The sequence below is a fragment of the Diospyros lotus genome, chromosome 2, assembly GCF_014633365.1.
Source record: "Diospyros lotus cultivar Yz01 chromosome 2, ASM1463336v1, whole genome shotgun sequence".
NCBI classification, from domain to species: Eukaryota; Viridiplantae; Streptophyta; class Magnoliopsida; order Ericales; family Ebenaceae; genus Diospyros; species Diospyros lotus.
In genome coordinates, this window is record NC_068339.1 from 41,870,057 (window position 1) to 41,878,957 (window position 8,901).

The following is an 8,901-nucleotide window of genomic DNA, read 5'->3' on the forward strand; positions in this document are numbered from 1 at the left end:
TCCGATCAAAGAAGAACCTGCTGCATTTCCCACTGAAACCAACAATACTCAGATATGACACAAGAGACTTGGCCATTGTCACTTGCAAAGCATACAACTCTTGAAAAGAAAGGAGCTCATAGCTGGGTTACCAGCCTTTGGAGAGTACTTACCAAACTGTAATGCTTGTTAATATGGTAAGCTTTTTAGAAAACCATTTCCAAAATCAACCTGGAGAGCCACTCAAAAGTTGCAGCTAATTAATACAAACAGATATATTCGATCCTCAAAGAACTCATTCATTAGGTGGAAACAGGTATTACATTACTTTCATAGATGATTTTACAAGAGTGTGCTGGATTTTTTTCTTAAAATTCAAATCAGAAGTGGTTGGTGTATTTTGGAAGTTCAAGAAATGGTGGAAAACAAAAGTGGCTGCAGAATTCAAATTCTAAGATCAGATGGAAAGGAATACACCTCAGAAGAATTTAATTCGTTTTGTGAGGAAGTAGGCATTGAACATCACCTCATTGCTCCATATAATCCGCAAAAAATGGAGTGAGTGAAAGGAGAAATAGATACATAATGGAGATGACCAGATGCATGCTTCATGACAAAGAGTTGCTAAAGAAATTTTGGGCTGAGGCGGCAAGTACTGCAGTTTTCTTGCAGAATAGATTGCCTACCAAAGCATTGAAAGATAAAACTCCATTTGAGGCATGGTATGGCTATAAACCTTCACTCAATTTCCTTAGAGTGTTTAGTTGTGTTTGTTTCTCTCATATTCCACAGGTCAAGTGTGATAAACTTGACAAAAGACTAGAATTAAGTATCTTTGTGGGTTACAATGTTTCTTCAAAAGCCTACAAGGTCTATCAACCTCAAACATGAAAGTTAATTATCAATAGAGATGTGTCCTTCAATGAGGATGAGAAGTGGAATTGGGACCAAATATAAGAGACATCCACAATCAAGCAAAAATCAAGTTCTTCTTTCCAAATAGAAGATGAGCACCCTCCTAAACAACTGCAAGAAGAATTGGAAGAAGATCTACCAATCCGTGGCACAAGACCACTCCATGACATCTATCAACGATGCAATATGGCTATTTGTGAACCTGCAAGTTATGAATAAGCCATTAAAGATTATAAATAAAAGAAGGCAATGGAGGAGGAGTTGTCAATGATCAAAAAGCACAAGACTTGGGAGCTAGTTGACAGACCAAAGGATAGAAAAATTATTGGAGTAAAATGGGTGTTTAGAACCAAGCTCAATGTTGATGGTTCCATCAATAAACACAAAGCAAGGCTTGTTGTTAAGGGGTATGATCAAGTTTTTGGAATTGATTACTCAAATACGTTTGCTAGATTGGACACCATTCGACTGGTACTAGATGTGGCAGCCCAAAATGATTGGAAAGTGTTCCAATTAGATTTAAAATCTGCCTTCTTAAATGGTCTACTGTAGGAGGAGATCTTTGTTTAGAAACCAGAAGGATTCATTGAAGAATTCCATGAAGACAGTTTACCTACTAAAAAAGGCTCTCTATGGCTTAAAACAGGCACTTAGAGCCTGGTATAGTAGGATAGATGAACACTTATTGAGCTTGGGTTTTACAAGAAGTCTATCAGAAGTTACTCTCTATATGTTAAGAAAAAAGAGAATGACTTCCTTATTATGTCATTGTATGTTGATGATTTGTTGGTAACAGGTAATAATGCCAAGACTGTTGATGAATTCAAGCAAGAGATTATGCTGGTTTTTGACATGACAGATCTTGGTTTAATGACATATTTCACTACAATAAAAATCGTATTTAGCGACGGAATTTAGAGATGGAATTATTCCATCGCTAATTAGTGACGGATAGCGATGAAATTTTCGTCGCTAATTTTTTTAATATTTTTTTAATTTAGCGACGGAATTAGCGACGGAATACCCCTCACTAAATTTAGCGATAGAATTTGCAATGAAAATCCCATCGTTAAATTTTAATTTTTTTAATTTAAATTTGTTTTATTTTTTAGTGATGGGAGTAATCTCATCGCTAAATTTAAATTTTCTATTTAATTTTTTTTATTTTTTAGTGAATTTGAATTTTTTTATTTAATTTTTTTTCTAGCCAGGGGTTGACCCCGTCGCTAAATTTAATTTTTTTTAAATTTTTTTATTTTTTAGTGAATTTGAATTTTTTTATTTAAATTTTTTTTATTCTTTAGCGACAAGGTTGACCCCATCGCTAAATTTAAATTTAGCGACAGAGTTGACCCCGTCGTTAAATTTTATTTTTTTTAGTTTTTTTTAATTTTTAGCGATGAAGTGACCCCGTAGCTAAATTTTAATTTTTTTTTATTTTTTTATTTTTTAGTGACGAGGATGACCCCGTCGCAAAATTTTTATTTTTTAGTGACCGGAGTATGCCCGTCGCTAAATTTTAATTTTTTTAATTTTTAGCGACGGGAGTGACCCATCACTAAATTTTAATTTTTTATTTAATTTTTTTTATTTTTTAGCGACGGGGTCACTCCCGTGGGTAAAAAATAAAAAAAATAAAATAAAAATTGAAATTTAGCGACAGGTCACTCTCGGTGCTAAAAAATAAACAAATAAAAAAATTAAATAAAAAATTAAAATTTAGCGATGGGGTATTTTTCGTCGCTAAAAATTAAAAAAAATTAAATAAAAAAAATTTAATTTAGCGACGAGCTCAACCCCATCGCTAAAATATAAAAAAAATTAAATAAAAAAATTAATATTTAACGACGGGTCAACCCGTCGCTAAAAAAAAAAAAAAAATTAAAATTTAGTGACAGGGCCTACCCCATCGCTAAAAAGTAAAAACAAAAAATAAGTAAAGAATTAAAATTTAGCGACGGGTCAACCCATCAGTAAAAAATAAAAAAAAATTAAATAAAAAATAAATTTTTTTACATTTAAACATATCACAATAATTTTTACTAACATTAATATTAGTAAAAATTAAACTAATAATTTTTTAAATATATTAAAATTAAAATCAAAATCAAAACATAATTTTTCACTGCTAATATAATAATTAATAAAGTTTTATTTAAATTAATAACGAAATAAAATTAAAATTAATATTCATTTCCTTTTACTAACATTAAATATTAAAATTAATATTATTAAATAAGTTTGAGAAATTTTGGTGTATAAATATAATTCTAAAATATTTGAAAGAGAATAGTATAAATATATTTTATACACATCAATGAACGAGGAAGCTTCCAGATCGACTGGCTCGCGTGCGAAACTTGGTGATAAGAGGTTAGGGGTTCGAATCTTGTTGAGAGCATTAGATAACTGCTGAGAGTATTTATCCCAGCACTGCCACTTGGCGAGTAAAGGAGTGGCCACGTGGTGCACGTGAGGGGTGGCTAGGGTTTGGCTCGCATTGAATTTTGAATTTTGGGGTTGAATTTAGCGACGAGGTTAATTTCGTTGCTAAAAAATAAATAAAAAAAATTCAAATTTAGCAATGAGGTACCCGTCGCTAAAAAATTAAAAAAAATTAAATAAAAAAATTCAAATTTAGCAACGGGGTCAACCCCGTCGCTAAAAAATAAAAAAAAATTAAATAAAAAATTTTAATTTAGCGACAGGGTCAACCCCATCGCTAATTCCGCTGATTAGCAACGGGTACAACCCCTGTTGCTGATTTCGTCGCTAAAATAGTCCCGTCGCTAAATTTTAGCGACGAAAAGGTGCCTGTCACTAAATCTGTCGCTAAAAAATTTAGCGACGGATTTTTATGTTTTAGCGACGAAAAATTCCATAGCTAAAACGTTGATTTTTTGTAGTGTTTCCTTGTCATGGAGATCAAACAAGATGAAAGGGAAGTTTTCATTTGTCAAAAAAAGTATGCTAAGGAGATACTTAAAAAATTCTACATGGGGGAATGCAAAGCAATGACTACACTAATGAGTCAGAAGGAAAGTTTATGTAAAGAGGATGGCATTGACAAAATCGATGAAGGCTATTTTAGAAGCATGGTTGGATGTTTAATGTATCTGACTGCAACCAGGCTAGATATTCTCTTTACTGTAAGCATTCTCTCTCTCTCTCTCTCTCTCTCGTTTTATGCATTGTGCTAGTGAAACGCATTTTAAAACAGCAAAAAGGGTCATTAGATACATCAAAGGGACTGTTAACTTTGGTATAAAATTCAAAAAGTGTCAAAACTTCAAGTTAATGGGATTTTTTGACAGTGATTGGGGTGGATTTGTGGATGATATGAAGAGTACATCTGGGTACTGCTTTAGTCTAGGATCAGATGTGTTTTCTTGGTGTTCCAAGAAGTAAGAAACTGTGGCATAGTCTATCGCAAAAGCTAAATTTGTTGCTGCTACAACAGTAGTAAATCAAGCATTGTGGTTGAGGAAGCTGTTATGTGATTTACTTATGAAGCAATTGAATGATATAAAGGTATTTGTGGACAATCAGGCTACAATTGCAATATCTCATAATCCAGTTTTTCATTGAAAAACTAAACAATTTAAGATTAAGCTCTAACGGCCCGCTTCCCGAAGCCCTCGTTAGCATAAAGGATCCATGAGAGGGTCATTACTAAAATGATACCGAACAATACACAACTACAACTCATACACGACCCTTATTAAAATCATAATTTTTCTTTTATATAGCATATCATAATCATTTTTACATAATCATTCATCACTTGGGCCCACCTAGGCTTACATAACATACATCAATTTCAAAAACATAAACATTAGCCTTAACATAGGCACAGCGACACCCATAACCTAGTCTCGGGAGAACTCTATACTTGCTATCATGACTCGACTTTGACGAGCATACCTGCGATCTCAGGATATGCTGACCTGGAATGATGTAAAGCAAACATGAGTCACGAGACTCAACAAGTTCTAGAAAGAAAGGCTAAGGGTTTAGGATAGGACTCTTCCCATGACACCCCATGCAATTCATGTCAATGCAATCACGCCATGTCATGAGCTATACGTACCTTACTTCTACATGCATAACATAAAGTTAACTGCACATAAGGAACTAGGGGCCCACATAAGTCACATATTGACACCCAGGTCCTGCATACAAACCTGTTGCAGCTTAACATAGGCTACCATTTCATCATTCTCTTAGACCTGCCTTTTCCTGGCATGGTCGGCTTTTCCTAACATTCAACATTTGTCTTTTTCTGATACTCGTTACATGCTCTTCCTGATACCCATCATACTCTCATGTGTTCTTCATGTCATACATCACATAATCATATACTTCCGCGATCTTGGTCTTCCCTCGGGCCAACCCCGAGCTAATATCTAAGCCGAGCCGAAGTTCACCAAGTTGGTACTCTCGACTCCTGGCACGGTACTCCCGCCCAGAATAACAGTAACAATAGAACCATACAATGCAACACATAAGAAATGCAATGGCTTTTGTAACATAAACGTGATGACAAGGCCCTCATAAACCAAGCATCAGGCCCTGCTACGCCCACATAGGAATACACACACGCGGCATGCTCTAAATGCATATGCTTACCTAGGATACCCAAGTTGGCTCTTAGACCAACCAGGTCATGCAAATGCTCACACATCCCATCACACACAAAGCATGTCCCCAAGTGAATGCAACCCAGTCCCTATGTAGCACACACATCATGATATGCACAAGCCAAGACGAGAATCTGGAGTACCAGCTCTTCTAACCCGTCTAGCGCTTATCGTAACAACCGATGACTGACGACCATACATCCAGCCATCAACTGCCACGACCCATGGTTGATAGTCAGTGACTTTGTATCCATACCCTTAGACACACTTACTGACATTATTAACTTCATATCTTCTAAACTTAACATCACACAACATTTCTCCATAACTCTTCATGTACATGACCACATAACATCATGATACCATCCTCATTCGTAGAAAACCATCTCAACATACATAATAGACTTTTAACATAATTCCACAATATCATATCATTTTTTAAGAACCTAGCTCTAGTGGGTTCGGCATCATTCCCAAGGAAAGCGGAGCGATACAATGCTCCGTAACGGTCAAAATAAAAGACACTAAGATATCTTTACTTAACTTATTCCATCAACAATAACCTCATTAATAAAATATAAATCATAGGGTGGTTGCCACGCGGAGTATTATTATTAATGCGTGGAACCGGGTCAAGGTGAGGGAGGGTTTAAAATACAAAAAACCTCGAAGACTTTCACGAAAAATAAATAATACGAGTAGAGTGTTGGGAGCTTGCCTGAAATCAGCTGCTTTCGGCCTTTCTTGAGCTCCCGATGTGAATTAAAATATTTCCTAGAGGATAACACAACTGGGACTTACATTAATTAATTTTAATCGCGTAAAATTTATAATTTAATCATATAACGCTTCTACTAATTTTTACCCACATAGCTGATCACTTTCCATGCCGAAAAATCCCAAAATTCCTTTATTTTCCCCTTATTTTCCTTTGTTTTCTTTTCTTTCCTTTCTTTTCTTTTCTTTCTTTCATTTTCTTTCTTCTTCTTCCTCTCTTCTTCTCCTTCTCGTGCCCACTGCTTCTCCTACGTACCATTCTTCTTCTCATTTCCTTTCCTTCTTTTTCTTTTTTTCTTTCCTTTCTTCTTCTTCTTCATTTCTTCCCTGCGCCACCTCCTCTGCGTCTGCCCGCATTGTTTCCATGGCCGACGGCTGCTTCAGCTGTTGCCTCGGCCAGCGCCGCTCTCGCCGTTCGCAGCTGCTCCGCCCTCGTTGGCACCTCTGGCCGCCACCGCGCCTACTAGCCCGCTGCTCCGCCTTCGTCGCCGTTGCTGTTTGCTCGGCTAGCTTCCATGGCTGCCGCGCCTCTTCTTCCTTCTATCTCTCTCCCTCTCCCCCTCAGCTAAGCTTTCTCTCTCTCTCTCTCTGTCTCACTCACCTGATCTCTCAGCTCCCTTGCGAGCTCTCCCTCTCACATTGCTTCCTCTCTCTTTCTCTGTTTCTTCTTTGTTTTAATTTGATAGAAAGTGGCCACTGTTACACACTTGGCCACCAAGCACTCGCGCACGGCCACACAAATTTAGCATATTAATTTATTTAATTAATTTAAATTAATTTGATTTACTTTATTATTATTATATTATTATTATTATTATCTCTATTATCATTATTATTATTATCTTGATACCTTAAATCTTCAAATACCGAAATTGATATTTATTAACATTTGCAAAATTTTGGGATATTACATAAGCTATTATTTTCAAGAGAAGTGCAGAAAGAAAGGGATGTGAGTTTGGTTTATTGCAGTTCAGAAGAGCAACTTGCGGACATTTTCACAAAGCCATTACCAGTAAACAAATTTGAGCTTCTTAGGCAGAGACTTGGAGTTTGCAACTCCTAATGCAAGGAGGAGTGTTGGTTATGTGCATCAGGATCAGTAACTCACTCTACTATCCACGTATTATCTTTTTAATCAGTCAAGTTTATGTTCCTAGTTTATAGGATTTGGTTATTTTGTTATATCTAGTAGTGTCGCATGATTGTCGGTTATTTGGTTATTTTTTCAGTCTTTATATTGTATGCAAACCTTTACCTTTGGAATTGCATTGAATTCCCGTATATCTCTCCCTTCTTATCAGAAGAAATCTTAGTCTACAGAATTGTTCTTTTAGCTTTTAAACTAACAGTTGGAAACTCTCAAAATGAAGGATTCTGAATCCATAAAAGAATACATGAACAGAGTAGTGAAGGTAGTGAATCAAATTAGGCTGATTGGAGATGAGTTTCCTGAATCAAGGATAGTGGAAAAGGTTCTTGTCACTCTTTCTGAGAGATTAATTAAATAAAAAATCTCTTCATTGGAGGATTCCAAAGACCTTTCAAAGCTAACTCTCTAGAAGTAGCTAATAGTCTTCAAAGAGTTGAACAAAGAAAAGCTCTAAGGCAAGAAGAGGCTTCTGATAATTATGTTTGTTTTGCTGTCCTTTTTAGATTCATATCTTGCACACAAATTTCATCGTCGTTCTTCTTTTGCTTTCCTTTTTGATTTTAAGTCGGTAATCTTCTATTACCTTTGGTTTCCAGTTTAGCTTAAGAAGAAATAGTTTCCATTTCATTATCTATTCAATGTGTAGGGTTGAAAAAACAAAAAAATGATGTAGTCCAATCTCATAAGACCTTTATATATATATATATATATAATCAAACAAATTTAAATTGAAAACCCTAAACCCTTCTAATCCTTACAACTCTAGAAAACTAGTTTCTCATTCTCAAATAATTTTAGTTATCAAGTTGTATCATTAAACTTCGTGATATAAATATATAGCAATGGCACCAAAACCTAAGAGAAGAGATGAATTGGGTTATTTAAAAATTTAACTTGAATTTGAAAAATTCTTGATTGAGAACGATGTTTGACTAATTGAAAATGAATACCAACGAGCAATGCTTAATGAAGTGAAAATTAGAGACAATAATTTATAGTGGTTTAGCTTTTCAAACTTAGTTCACTACCTTAAATTCTCACTAAGGATTTTCAAATGATTCCATTGAAATCTCCCTACTTGAATCAAGTAGGTTCTTTAGTCCAAGATTAGGAAAAATTACAAACCTCCTACACACGTAGGCCCTCTAGCTCATGCTAGAAAAAATTCAATACAAAGAAATAAGAGAGTCTAAGATTGAAAACTCTTAGTTATAAGTTTTCTCTATAGAAAATAAGAGGCTTGAAATGAATATTAACACTTAAGTACAAAGCCTCAATAAGAAAATAAAAGAGAGAATGAAAATTTAAAGCACGTAGAGGACTTGAATGCTCGGTAGTTGGGCAATGAATGTTCTAGGAGTTCTTTAATGATTCTTCAACTATCTATTTATATAGTTGATGGTGGAAAATTCCAAATATCGAACTGTTGGGGTGGTT